This window comes from Heterodontus francisci, chromosome 5, assembly GCF_036365525.1.
Source record: "Heterodontus francisci isolate sHetFra1 chromosome 5, sHetFra1.hap1, whole genome shotgun sequence".
Classification (NCBI taxonomy): Eukaryota; Metazoa; Chordata; class Chondrichthyes; order Heterodontiformes; family Heterodontidae; genus Heterodontus; species Heterodontus francisci.
Genome location: NC_090375.1, coordinates 171,485,436 through 171,500,153, shown reverse-complemented (window position 1 = coordinate 171,500,153; position 14,718 = coordinate 171,485,436). Strand labels below are relative to the sequence as shown.

Below are 14,718 nucleotides of genomic sequence, written 5' to 3'. Positions count from 1 at the left end.
ACAGGGATCAGTTTGAGAGGGATCAGTAACTGGAGAGAGATCAGTAACAGGGAGAGGGATCCGTAACTGGAGTGAGATCAGTAACAGGGAGAGGGATCAGTAACTGGAGTGAGATCAGTAACAGGGATCAGTTTGAGAGGGATCAGTAACTGGAGAGAGATCAGTAACAGGGATCAGTTAGAGAGGGATCAGTAACTGGAGTGAGATCAGTAACAGGGAGAGGGATCCGTAACTGGAGTGAGATCAGTAACAGGGAGAGGGATCCGTAACTGGAGTGAGATCAGTAACAGGGAGAGGGATCCGTAACTGGAGTGAGATCAGTAACAGGGATCAGTTAGAGAGGGTTCAGTAACTGGAGAGAGATCAGTAACAGGGATCAGTTAGAGAGGGATCAGTAACTGGAGAGAGATCAGTAACAGGGATCAGTTAGAGAGGGATCAGTAACTGGAGTGAGATCAGTAACAGGGATCAGTTTGAGAGGGATCAGTAACTGGAGAGAGATCAGTAACAGGGATCAGTTAGAGAGGGATCAGTAACTGGAGAGAGATCAGTAACAGGGATCAGTTCGAGAGGGATCAGTAACTGGGATGAGTTAGAGAGGGATCAGTAACTGGAGTGAGATCAGTAACAGGGATCAGTTAGAGAGGGATCAGTAACTGGAGAGGGATCAGTAACAGGGATTAGTTAGAGAGGGATCAGTAACAGGGATCAGTTAGAGAGGGATCAGTAACTGGAGTGAGATCAGTAACAGGGATCAGTTAGAGAGGGATCAGTAACTGGAGTGAGATCAGCAACAGGGATCAGTTAGAGAGGGATCAGTAACTGGAGAGAGATCAGTAACAGGGAACAGTTAGAGAGGGATCAGTAACTGGAGAGAGATCAGTAACATGGATCAGTTAGAGAGGGATCAGTAACTGGAGAGAGATCAGTAACAGGGATCAGTTAGAGAGGGATCAGTAACTGGAGTGAGATCAGTAACTGGGATCAGTTCGAGAGGGATCAGTAACTGGAGAGAGATCAGTAACAGGGATCAGTTAGAGAGGGATCAGTAACTGGAGTGAGATCAGTAACTGGGATCAGTTAGAGAGGGATCAGTAACTGGAGTGAGATCAGTAACTGGGATCAGTTAGAGAGGGATCAGTAACTGGAGAGAGATCAGTAACTGGGATCAGTTAGAGAGGGATCAGTAACTGGAGTGAGATCAGTAACTGGGATCAGTTAGAGAGGGATCAGTAACTGGAGAGAGATCAGTAACTGGGATCAGTTAGAGAGGGATCAGTAACTGGAGTGAGATCAGTAACTGGGATCAGTTAGAGAGGGATCAGTAACTGGAGTGAGATCAGTAACTGGGATCAGTTAGAGAGGGATCAGTAACTGGAGTGAGATCAGTAACTGGGATCAGTTAGAGAGGGATCAGTAACTGGAGAGAGATCAGTAACTGGGATCAGTTAGAGAGAGATCAGTAACAGGGATCAGTTAGAGAGGGATCAGTAACTGGAGTGAGATCAGTAACTGGGATCAGTTAGAGAGGGATCAGTAACTGGAGAGAGATCAGTAACTGGGATCAGTTAGAGAGAGATCAGTAACAGGGATCAGTTAGAGAGGGATCAGTAACTGGAGTGAGATCAGTAACTGGGATCAGTTCGAGAGGGATCAGTAACTGGAGTGAGATCAGTAACTGGGATCAGTTAGAGAGGGATCAGTAACTGGAGTGAGATCAGTAACTGGGATCAGTTAGAGAGGGATCAGTAACTGGAGAGAGATCAGTAACTGGGATCAGTTAGAGAGAGATCAGTAACAGGGATCAGTTAGAGAGGGATCAGTAACTGGAGTGAGATCAGTAACTGGGATCAGTTAGAGAGGGATCAGTAACTGGAGAGAGATCAGTAACTGGGATCAGTTAGAGAGAGATCAGTAACAGGGATCAGTTAGAGAGGGATCAGTAACTGGAGCGAGATCAGTAACAGGGATCAGTTAGAGAGGGATCAGTAACTGGAGTGAGATCAGTAACAGGGATCAGTTAGAGAGGGATCAGTAACTGGAGTGAGATCAGTAACAGGGATCAGTTAGAGAGGGATCAGTAACTGGAGAGAGATCAGTAACAGGGATCAATTAGAGAGGGATCAGTAACTGGAGTGAGATCAGTAACAGGGATCAGTTAGAGAGGGATCAGTAACTGGAGTGAGATCAGTAACAGGGATCAGTTAGAGAGGGATCAGTAACAGGGATCAGTTAGAGAGGGATCAGTATCTGGAGAGAGATCAGTAACAGGGATCAGTTAGAGAGGGATCAGTAACTGGAGTGAGATCAGTAACAGGGATCAGTTAGAGAGGGATCAGTAACTGGAGAGAGATCAGTAACAGGGATCAGTTAGAGAGGGATCAGTAACAGGGATCAGTTAGAGAGGGATCAGTAACTGGAGTGAGATCAGTAACAGGGATCAGTTAGAGAGGGATCAGTAACTGGAGTGAGATCAGTAACAGGGATCAGTTAGAGAGGGATCAGTAACTGGAGTGAGATCAGTAACAGGGATCAGTTAGAGAGGGATCAGTAACTGGAGTGAGATCAGTAACAGGGATCAGTTAGAGAGGGATCAGTAACTGGAGTGAGATCAGTAACAGGGATCAGTTAGAGAGGGATCAGTAACTGGAGTGAGATCAGTAACAGGGATCAGTTAGAGAGGGATCAGTAACTGGAGTGAGATCAGTAACAGGGATCAGTTAGAGAGGGATCAGTAACTGGAGTGAGATCAGTAACAGGGATCAGTTAGAGAGGGATCAGTAACTGGAGTGAGATCAGGAACAGGGATCAGTCGAGAGGGATCAGTAACTGGAGAGAGATCAGTAACAGGGAGAGGGATCAGTAACTGGAGTGAGATCAGTAACAGGGATCAGTCGAGAGGGATCAGTAACTGGAGAGAGATCAGTAACAGGGAGAGGGATCAGTAACTGGAGTGAGATCAGTAACAGGGATCAGTTCGAGAGGGATCAGTAACAGGGATCAGTTCGAGAGGGATCAGTAACTGGAGTGAGATCAGTAACAGGGATCAGTTCGAGAGGGATCAGTAACTGGAGTGAGATCAGTAACAGGGATCAGTCGAGAGGGATCAGTAACTGGAGAGAGATCAGTAACAGGGAGAGGGATCAGTAACTGGAGTGAGATCAGTAACAGGGAGAGGGATCAGTAACTGGAGTGGGATCGGTAACTGGAGTGAGATCAGTAACAGGGATCAGTTAGAGAGGGATCAGTAACTGGAGAGAGATCAGTAACAGGGAGAGGGATCAGTAACTGGAGTGAGATCAGTAACAGGGATCAGTTAGAGAGGGATCAGTAACTGGAGAGAGATCAGTAACAGGGAGAGGGATCAGTAACTGGAGTGGGATCGGTAACTGGAGTGAGATCAGTAACAGGGATCAGTTAGAGAGGGATCAGTAACTGGAGAGAGATCAGTAACAGGGAGAGGGATCAGTAACTGGAGTGAGATCAGTAACAGGGATCAGTTAGAGAGGGTTCAGTAACTGGAGAGAGATCAGTAACAGGGATCAGTTAGAGAGGGATCAGTAACTGGAGAGAGATCAGTAACAGGGATCAGTTAGAGAGGGATCCGTAACTGGAGTGAGATCAGTAACAGGGATCAGTTAGAGAGGGATCCGTAACTGGAGTGAGATCAGTAACAGGGATCAGTTAGAGAGGGTTCAGTAACTGGAGAGAGATCAGTAACAGGGATCAGTTAGAGAGGGATCAGTAACTGGAGAGAGATCAGTAACAGGGATCAGTTAGAGAGGGATCAGTAACTGGAGTGAGATCGGTAACAGGGATCAGTTTGAGAGGGATCAGTAACTGGAGAGAGATCAGTAACAGGGATCAGTTAGAGAGGGATCAGTAACTGGAGAGAGATCAGTAACAGGGATCAGTTAGAGAGGGATCAGTAACTGGAGAGAGATCAGTAACAGGGATCAGTTCGAGAGGGATCAGTAACTGGAGAGGGATCAGTAACAGGGATTAGTTAGAGAGGGATCAGTAACAGGGATCAGTTAGAGAGGGATCAGTAATTGGAGTGAGATCAGCAACAGGGATCAGTTAGAGAGGGATCAGTAACTGGAGAGAGATCAGTAACAGGGATTAGTTAGAGAGGGATCAGTAACAGGGATCAGTTAGAGAGGGATCAGTAATTGGAGTGAGATCAGCAACAGGGATCAGTTAGAGAGGGATCAGTAACTGGAGAGGGATCAGTAACAGGGATTAGTTAGAGAGGGATCAGTAACAGGGATCAGTTAGAGAGGGATCAGTAATTGGAGTGAGATCAGCAACAGGGATCAGTTAGAGAGGGATCAGTAACTGGAGAGAGATCAGTAACAGGGAACAGTTAGAGAGGGATCAGTAACTGGAGAGAGATCAGTAACAGGGATCAGTTAGAGAGGGATCAGTAACTGGAGAGAGATCAGTAACTGGGATCAGTTAGAGGGGGATCAGTAACTGGAGTGAGATCAGTAACAGGGATCAGTTAGAGAGGGATCAGTAACTGGAGAGAGATCAGTAACTGGGATGAGTTAGAGAGGGATCAGTAACTGGAGTGAGATCAGTAACAGGGATCAGTTAGAGAGGGATCAGTAACTGGAGAGGGATCAGTAACAGGGATTAGTTAGAGAGGGATCAGTAACAGGGATCAGTTAGAGAGGGATCAGTAATTGGAGTGAGATCAGCAACAGGGATCAGTTAGAGAGGGATCAGTAACTGGAGAGAGATCAGTAACAGGGAACAGTTAGAGAGGGATCAGTAACTGGAGAGAGATCAGTAACAGGGATCAGTTAGAGAGGGATCAGTAACTGGAGAGAGATCAGTAACTGGGATCAGTTAGAGGGGGATCAGTAACTGGAGTGAGATCAGTAACAGGGATCAGTTAGAGAGGGATCAGTAACTGGAGAGAGATCAGTAACTGGGATCAGTTAGAGAGGGATCAGTAACTGGAGAGAGATCAGTAACTGGGATCAGTTAGAGAGAGATCAGTAACAGGGATCAGTTAGAGAGGGATCAGTAACTGGAGCGAGATCAGTAACAGGGATCAGTTAGAGAGGGATCAGTAACTGGAGTGAGATCAGTAACAGGGATCAGTTAGAGAGGGATCAGTAACTGGAGAGAGATCAGTAACAGGGATCAGTTAGAGAGGGATCAGTAACTGGAGTGAGATCAGTAACAGGGATCAGTTAGAGAGGGATCAGTAACTGGAGTGAGATCAGTAACAGGGATCAGTTAGAGAGGGATCAGTAACAGGGATCAGTTAGAGAGGGATCAGTAACTGGAGAGAGATCAGTAACAGGGATCAGTTAGAGAGGGATCAGTAACTGGAGTGAGATCAGTAACTGGGATCTGTTAGAGAGGGATCAGTAACTGGAGTGAGATCAGTAACAGGGATCAGTTAGAGAGGGATCAGTAACTGGAGTGAGATCAGTAACTGGGATCTGTTAGAGAGGGATCAGTAACTGGAGTGAGATCAGTAACAGGGATCAGTTAGAGAGGGATCAGTAACTGGAGTGAGATCAGTAACTGGGATCAGTTAGAGAGGGATCAGTAACTGGAGTGAGATCAGTAACAGGGATCAGTTAGAGAGGGATCAGTAACTGGAGAGAGATCAGTAACAGGGATCAGTTCGAGAGAGATCAGTAACTGGAGAGAGATCAGTAACTGGGATCAGTTAGAGAGGGATCAGTAACTGGAGTGAGATCAGTAACAGGGATCAGTTAGAGAGGGATCAGTAACTGGAGTGAGATCAGTAACTGGGATCAGTTAGAGAGGGATCAGTAACTGGAGTGAGATCAGTAACAGGGATCAGTTAGAGAGGGATCAGTAACTGGAGAGAGATCAGTAACTGGGATCAGTTAGAGAGGGATCAGTAACTGGAGTGAGATCAGTAACAGGGATCAGTTAGAGAGGGATCAGTAACTGGAGAGAGATCAGTAACAGGGATCAGTTCGAGAGAGATCAGTAACTGGAGAGAGATCAGTAACTGGGATCAGTTAGAGAGGGATCAGTAACTGGAGTGAGATCAGTAACTGGGATCAGTTAGAGAGGGATCAGTAACTGGAGAGAGATCAGTAACAGGGATCAGTTCGAGAGGGATCAGTAACTGGAGAGAGATCAGTAACAGGGACCAGTTAGAGAGGGATCAGTAACTGGAGAGAGATCAGTAACAGGGATCAGTTAGAGAGGGATCAGTAACTGGAGAGAGATCAGTAACAGGGATCAGTTCGAGAGGGATCAGTAACTGGAGAGAGATCAGTAACAGGGACCAGTTAGAGAGGGATCAGTAACAGGGATCAGTTAGAGAGGGATCAGTAACTGGAGAGAGATCAGTAACAGGGATCAGTTCGAGAGGGATCAGTAACAGGAGAGAGATCAGTAACTGGGATCAGTTAGAGAGGGATCAATAAATGGAGAGAGATCAGTAACAGGGATCAGTTCGAGAGGGATCAGTAACTGGAGTGAGATCAGTAACAGGGATCAGTTAGAGAGGGATCAGTAACTGGAGTGAGATCAGTAACAGGGATCAGTTAGAGAGGGATCAGTAACTGGACTGAGATCAGTAACAGGGATCAGTTAGAGAGGGATCAGTAACTGGAGTGAGATCAGTAAGAGGGATCAGTTAGAGAGGGATCAGTAACCAGACTGAGATCAGTAATAGGGAGAGGGATCAATAAATGGAGAGAGTTCAGTAACAGGGATCAGTTAGAGTGGGATCAGTAACTGGAGTGAGATCAGTAACAGGGATCAGTTAGAGAGGGATCAGTAACTGGACTGAGATCAGTAACAGGGATCAGTTAGAGAGGGATCAGTAACTGGAGTGAGATCAGTAAGAGGGATCAGTTAGAGAGGGATCAGTAACTGGACTGAGATCAGTAACAGGGATCAGTTAGAGAGGGATCAGTAACTGGAGAGAGATCAGTAACAGGGACCAGTTAGAGAGGGATCAGTAACAGGGATCAGTTAGAGAGGGATCAGTAACTGGAGTGAGATCAGTAACAGGGATCAGTTCGAGAGGGATCAGTAACTGGAGTGAGATCAGCAACAGGGATCAGTTAGAGAGGGATCAATAAATGGAGAGAGATCGGTAAGAGGGATCAGTTAGAGAGGGATCAGTAACTGGAGTGAGATCAGTAACAGGGATCAGTTAGAGAGGGATCAGTAACTGGAGTGAGATCAGCAACAGGGATCAGTTAGAGAGGGATCAATAAATGGAGAGAGATCGGTAAGAGGGATCAGTTAGAGAGGGATCAGTAACTGGAGTGAGATCAGTAACAGGGATCAGTTAGAGAGGGATCAGTAACTGGACTGAGATCAGTAACAGGGATCAGTTAGAGAGGGATCAGTAACTGGAGTGAGATCAGTAAGAGGGATCAGTTAGAGAGGGATCAGTAACCAGACTGAGATCAGTAATAGGGAGAGGGATCAATAAATGGAGAGAGTTCAGTAACAGGGATCAGTTAGAGAGGGATCAATAAATGGAGAGAGATCGGTAAGAGGGATCAGTTAGAGAGGGATCAGTAACTGGAGTGAGATCAGTAACAGGGATCAGTTAGAGAGGGATCAGTAACTGGACTGAGATCAGTAACAGGGATCAGTTAGAGAGGGATCAGTAACTGGAGTGAGATCAGTAAGAGGGATCAGTTAGAGAGGGATCAGTAACCAGACTGAGATCAGTAATAGGGATCAGTTAGAGAGGGATCAGTAACTGGAGTGAGATCAGTAAGAGGGATCAGTTAGAGAGGGATCAGTAACTGGAGTGAGATCAGTAACAGGGATCAGTTAGAGAGGGATCAGTAACTGGAGTGAGATCAGTAACAGGGATCAGTTAGAGAGGGATCAGTAACTGGAGTGAGATCAGTAAGAGGGATCAGTTAGAGAGGGATCAGTAACTGGAGTGAGATCAGTAACAGGGATCAGTTAGAGAGGGATCAGTAACTGGAGTGAGATCAGTAACAGGGATCAGTTAGAGAGGGATCAGTAACTGGAGTGAGATCAGTAAGAGGGATCAGTTAGAGAGGGATCAGTAACCAGACTGAGATCAGTAATAGGGATCAGTTAGAGAGGGATCAGTAACTGGAGTGAGATCAGTAAGAGGGATCAGTTAGAGAGGGATCAGTAACCGGACTGAGATCAGTAACAGGGTTCTGTTAGAGAGGGATCAGTAACTGGAGTGAGATCAGTAACTGGGATCAGTTAGAGAGGGATCAGTAACTGGAGAGAGATCAGTAACAGGGACAGGGATCAGTAACTGGAGTGAGATCAGAAACAGGGAGAGGAATCAGTAACTGGAGTGAGATCAGTAACAGGGATCAGTTAGAGAGGGATCAGTAACTGGAGAGAGATCAGTAACAGGGACAGGGATCAGTAACTGGAGTGAGATCAGAAACAGGGAGAGGGATCAGTAACTGGAGAGAGATCAGTAACAGGGACAGGGATCAGTAACTGGAGTGAGATCAGTAACAGGGAGAGGGATCAGTAACTGGAGTGAGATCAGTAACAGGGATCAGTTCGAGAGGGATCAGTAACTGGAGTGAGATCAGTAACAGGGATCAGTTCGAGAGGGATCAGTAACTGGAGTGAGATCAGTAACAGGGAGAGGGATCAGTAACTGGAGTGAGATCAGTAACAGGGATCAGTTCGAGAGGGATCAGTAACTGGAGTGAGATCAGTAACAGGGATCAGTTCGAGAGGGATCAGTAACTGGAGTGAGATCAGTAACAGGGAGAGGGATCAGTAACTGGAGTGAGATCAGTAACAGGGATCAGTTCGAGAGGGATCAGTAACTGGAGTGAGATCAGTAACAGGGATCACTTAGAAAGGGATCAGTAACTGGAGTGAGATAGGTAACAGGGATCAGTTAGAGAGGGATCAGTAACTGAAGTGAGATCAGTAACAGGGAGAGGGATCAGTAACTGGAGTGAGATAGGTAACAGGGATCAGTTAGAGAGGGATCTGTACCTGGAGTGAGATCAGTAACAGGGAGAGGGATCAGTAACTGGTGTGAGATCGGTAACAGGGATCAGTTAGAGAGGGATCAGTAACTGGAGTCAGATCAGTAACAGGGATCACTTAGAAAGGGATCAGTAACTGGAGTGAGATAGGTAACAGGGATCAGTTGGAGAGGGATCTGTACCTGGAGTGAAATCAGTAACAGGGATCAGTTAGAGAGGGATCAGTAACTGGTGTGAGATCGGTAACAGGGATCAGTTAGAGAGGGATCAGTAACTGGAGTGAAATCAGTAACAGGGATCAGTTAGAGAGGGATCAGTAACTGGAGTGAAATCAGTAACAGGGATCTATTAGAGAGGGATCAGTAACTGGAGAGAGATCAGTAACAGGGATCAGTAAGGGAGGGATCAGTAACTGGAGTGAAATCAGTAACAGGGATCAGTTAGAGAGGGATCAGTAATTGGAGAGAGATCAGTAACTGGAGTGAAATCAGTAACAGGGATCTATTAGAGAGGGATCAGTAACTGGAGAGAGATCAGTAACAGGGATCAGTAAGGGAGGGATCAGTAACTGGAGTGAAATCAGTAACAGGGATCAGTTAGAGAGGGATCAGTAATTGGAGAGAGATCAGTAACAGGGATCTATTAGAGAGGGATCAGTAACTGGAGAGAGATCAGTAACAGGGATCAGTAAGGGAGGGATCAGTAACTGGAGTGAAATCAGTAACAGGGATCAGTTAGAGAGGGATCAGTAATTGGAGAGAGATCAGTAACAGGGAGAGGGATCAGTAACTGGAGTGAGATCAGTAACAGGGATCAGTTAGAGAGGGATCAGTAACTGGAGAGATATCAGTAACAGGGAGAGGGATCAGTAACTGGAGTGAGATCAGTAACTGGGATCAGTTAGAGAGGGATCAGTAACTGGAGAGATATCAGTAACAGGGAGAGGGATCAGTAACTGGAGTGGGATCGGTAACAGGGATCAGTTAGAGAGGGATCAGTAACTGAAGAGAGATCAGTAACAGGGAGAGGGATCAGTAACTGGAGTGAGATCAGTAACAGGGAGAGGGATCAGTTACTGTGGTGAGATCAGTAACAGGGATCAGTTAGAGAGGGATCAGTAACTGAAGAGAGATCAGTAACAGGGAGAGGGATCAGTTACTGTGGTGAGATCAGTAACAGGGATCAGTTAGAGAGGGATCAGTAACTGAAGAGAGATCAGTAACAGGGAGAGGGATCAGTAACTGGAGTGAGATCAGTAACAGGGAGAGGGATCGGTAACTGGAGTGAGATCAGTAACAGGGATCAGTTAGAGAGGGATCAGTAACTGGAGAGAGATCAGTAACAGGGAGAGGGATCAGTAACTGGAGTGAGATCAGTAACAGGGAGAGGGATCGGTAACTGGAGTGAGATCAGTAACTGGGATCAGTTAGAGAGGGATCCGTAACTGGAGAGTGATCAGTAACAGGGATCAGTTAGAGAGGGATCAGTAACTGGAGTGAGATCAGTAACAGGGATCAGTTTGAGAGGGATCAGTAACTGGAGAGAGATCAGTAACAGGGAGAGGGATCAGTAACTGGAGTGAGATCAGTAACTGGGATCAGTTAGAGAGGGATCCGTAACTGGAGAGTGATCAGTAACAGGGATCAGTTAGAGAGGGATCAGTAACTGGAGTGAGATCAGTAACAGGGATCAGTTTGAGAGGGATCAGTAACTGGAGAGAGATCAGTAACAGGGAGAGGGATCCGTAACTGGAGTGAGATCAGTAACAGGGAGAGGGATCAGTAACTGGAGTGAGATCAGTAACAGGGATCAGTTTGAGAGGGATCAGTAACTGGAGAGAGATCAGTAACAGGGAGAGGGATCCGTAACTGGAGTGAGATCAGTAACAGGGAGAGGGATCAGTAACTGGAGTGAGATCAGTAACAGGGAGAGGGATCCGTAACTGGAGTGAGATCAGTAACAGGGATCAGTTAGAGAGGGATCAGTAACTGGAGTGAGATCAGTAACAGGGATCAGTTTGAGAGGGATCAGTAACTGGAGAGAGATCAGTAACAGGGAGAGGGATCCGTAACTGGAGTGAGATCAGTAACAGGGAGAGGGATCAGTAACTGGAGTGAGATCAGTAACAGGGAGAGGGATCCGTAACTGGAGTGAGATCAGTAACAGGGATCAGTTAGAGAGGGATCAGTAACTGGAGTGAGATCAGTAACAGGGATCAGTTAGAGAGGGATCAGTAACTGGAGTGAGATCAGTAACAGGGATCAGTTTGAGAGGGATCAGTAACTGGAGAGAGATCAGTAACAGGGATCAGTTAGAGAGGGATCAGTAACTGGAGAGAGATCAGTAACAGGGATCAGTTCGAGAGGGATCAGTAACTGGAGTGGGATCAGTAACAGGGATCAGTTAGAGAGGGATCAGTAACTGGAGAGGGATCAGTAACAGGGATTAGTTAGAGAGGGATCAGTAACAGGGATCAGTTAGAGAGGGATCAGTAACTGGAGTGAGATCAGTAACAGGGATCAGTTAGAGAGGGATCAGTAACTGGAGTGAGATCAGCAACAGGGATCAGTTAGAGAGGGATCAGTAACTGGAGTGAGATCAGTAACAGGGATCAGTTAGAGAGGGATCAGTAACTGGAGAGAGATCAGTAACAGGGAACAGTTAGAGAGGGATCAGTAACTGGAGAGAGATCAGTAACATGGATCAGTTAGAAAGGGATCAGTAACTGGAGAGAGATCAGTAACTGGGATCAGTTAGAGAGAGATCAGTAACAGGAGAGAGATCAGTAACTGGGATCAGTTAGAGAGAGATCAGTAACAGGAGAGAGATCAGTAACTGGGATCAGTTAGAGAGAGATCAGTAACAGGGATCAGTTCGAGAGGGATCAGTAACTGGAGAGAGATCAGTAACAGGGATCAGTTAGAGAGGGATCAGTAACTGGAGAGAGATCAGTAACTGGGATCAGTTAGAGAGAGATCAGTAACAGGGATCAGTTCGAGAGGGATCAGTAACTGGAGAGAGATCAGTAACTGGGATCAGTTAGAGAGAGATCAGTAACAGGGATCAGTTAGAGAGGGATCAGTAACTGGAGCGAGATCAGTAACAGGGATCAGTTAGAGAGAGATCAGTAACAGGGATCAGTTAGAGAGGGATCAGTAACTGGAGAGAGATCAGTAACTGGGATCAGTTAGAGAGAGATCAGTAACAGGGATCAGTTAGAGAGGGATCAGTAACTGGAGCGAGATCAGTAACAGGGATCAGTTAGAGAGAGATCAGTAACAGGGATCAGTTAGAGAGGGATCAGTAACTGGAGAGAGATCAGTAACTGGGATCAGTTAGAGAGAGATCAGTAACAGGGATCAGTTAGAGAGGGATCAGTAACTGGAGCGAGATCAGTAACAGGGATCAGTTAGAGAGGGATCAGTAACTGGAGTGAGATCAGTAACAGGGATCAGTTAGAGAGGGATCAGTAACTGGAGAGAGATCAGTAACAGGGATCAGTTAGAGAGGGATCAGTAACTGGAGTGAGATCAGTAACAGGGATCAGTTAGAGAGGGATCAGTAACTGGAGAGAGATCAGTAACTGGGATCAGTTAGAGAGAGATCAGTAACAGGGATCAGTTCGAGAGGGATCAGTAACTGGAGAGAGATCAGTAACTGGGATCAGTTAGAGAGAGATCAGTAACAGGGATCAGTTAGAGAGGGATCAGTAACTGGAGCGAGATCAGTAACAGGGATCAGTTAGAGAGAGATCAGTAACAGGGATCAGTTAGAGAGGGATCAGTAACTGGAGAGAGATCAGTAACTGGGATCAGTTAGAGAGAGATCAGTAACAGGGATCAGTTAGAGAGGGATCAGTAACTGGAGCGAGATCAGTAACAGGGATCAGTTAGAGAGGGATCAGTAACTGGAGTGAGATCAGTAACAGGGATCAGTTAGAGAGGGATCAGTAACTGGAGAGAGATCAGTAACAGGGATCAGTTAGAGAGGGATCAGTAACTGGAGTGAGATCAGTAACAGGGATCAGTTAGAGAGGGATCAGTAACTGGAGTGAGATCAGTAACAGGGATCAGTTAGAGAGGGATCAGTAACAGGGATCAGTTAGAGAGGGATCAGTATCTGGAGAGAGATCAGTAACAGGGATCAGTTAGAGAGGGATCAGTAACTGGAGAGAGATCAGTAACAGGGATCAGTTAGAGAGGGATCAGTAACTGGAGTGAGATCAGTAACAGGGATCAGTTAGAGAGGGATCAGTAACTGGAGTGAGATCAGTAACAGGGATCAGTTAGAGAGGGATCAGTAACAGGGATCAGTTAGAGAGGGATCAGTATCTGGAGAGAGATCAGTAACAGGGATCAGTTAGAGAGGGATCAGTAACTGGAGTGAGATCAGTAACAGGGATCAGTTAGAGAGGGATCAGTAACTGGAGAGAGATCAGTAACAGGGATCAGTTAGAGAGGGATCAGTAACAGGGATCAGTTAGAGAGGGATCAGTAACTGGAGTGAGATCAGTAACAGGGATCAGTTAGAGAGGGATCAGTAACTGGAGTGAGATCAGTAACAGGGATCAGTTAGAGAGGGATCAGTAACTGGAGAGAGATCAGTAACAGGGATCAGTTAGAGAGGGATCAGTAACTGGAGTGAGATCAGTAACAGGGATCAGTTAGAGAGGGATCAGTAACTGGAGTGAGATCAGTAACAGGGATCAGTTAGAGAGGGATCAGTAACAGGGATCAGTTAGAGAGGGATCAGTATCTGGAGAGAAATCAGTAACAGGGATCAGTTAGAGAGGGATCAGTAACTGGAGTGAGATCAGTAACAGGGATCAGTTAGAGAGGGATCAGTAACTGGAGAGAGATCAGTAACAGGGATCAGTTAGAGAGGGATCAGTAACAGGGATCAGTTAGAGAGGGATCAGTAACTGGAGTGAGATCAGTAACAGGGATCAGTTAGAGAGGGATCAGTAACTGGAGTGAGATCAGTAACAGGGATCAGTTAGAGAGGGATCAGTAACTGGTGAGAGATCAGTAACAGGGATCAGTTAGAGAGGGATCAGTAACTGGAGTGAGATCAGTAACAGGGATCAGTTAGAGAGGGATCAGTAACTGGAGTGAGATCAGTAACAGGGATCAGTTCGAGAGGGATCAGTAACTGGAGTGAGATCAGTAACAGGGAGAGGGATCAGTAACTGGAGTGAGATCAGGAACAGGGATCAGTCGAGAGGGATCAGTAACTGGAGAGAGATCAGTAACAGGGAGAGGGATCAGTAACTGGAGTGAGATCAGTAACAGGGATCAGTCGAGAGGGATCAGTAACTGGAGAGGGATCAGTAACAGGGAGAGGGATCAGTAACTGGAGTGAGATCAGTAACAGGGATCAGTCGAGAGGGATCAGTAACTGGAGTGAGATCAGTAACAGGGATCAGTTCGAGAGGGATCAGTAACAGGGATCAGTCGAGAGGGATCAGTAACTGGAGTGAGATCAGTAACAGGGATCAGTTCGAGAGGGATCAGTAACTGGAGTGAGATCAGTAACAGGGATCAGTTCGAGAGGGATCAGTAACTGGAGTGAGATCAGTAACAGGGATCAGTTCGAGAGGGATCAGTAACTGGAGTGAGATCAGTAACAGGGATCAGTTCGAGAGGGATCAGTAACTGGAGAGAGATCAGTAACAGGGATCAGTTCGAGAGGGATCAGTAACTGGAGAGAGATCAGTAACTGGGATCAGTTCGAGAGGGATCAGTAA

At 46.3% G+C, this 14,718-nt stretch overlaps 1 long non-coding RNA gene across 1 annotated transcript in view; it reads right to left on the bottom strand.

Annotated features, from left to right (window-relative positions):
* LOC137370133 (uncharacterized) overlaps positions 1 to 14,718 on the bottom strand; it is a 48,036-nt gene that overhangs the window by 31,737 nt on the left and 1,581 nt on the right. The window lies entirely within an intron of this gene.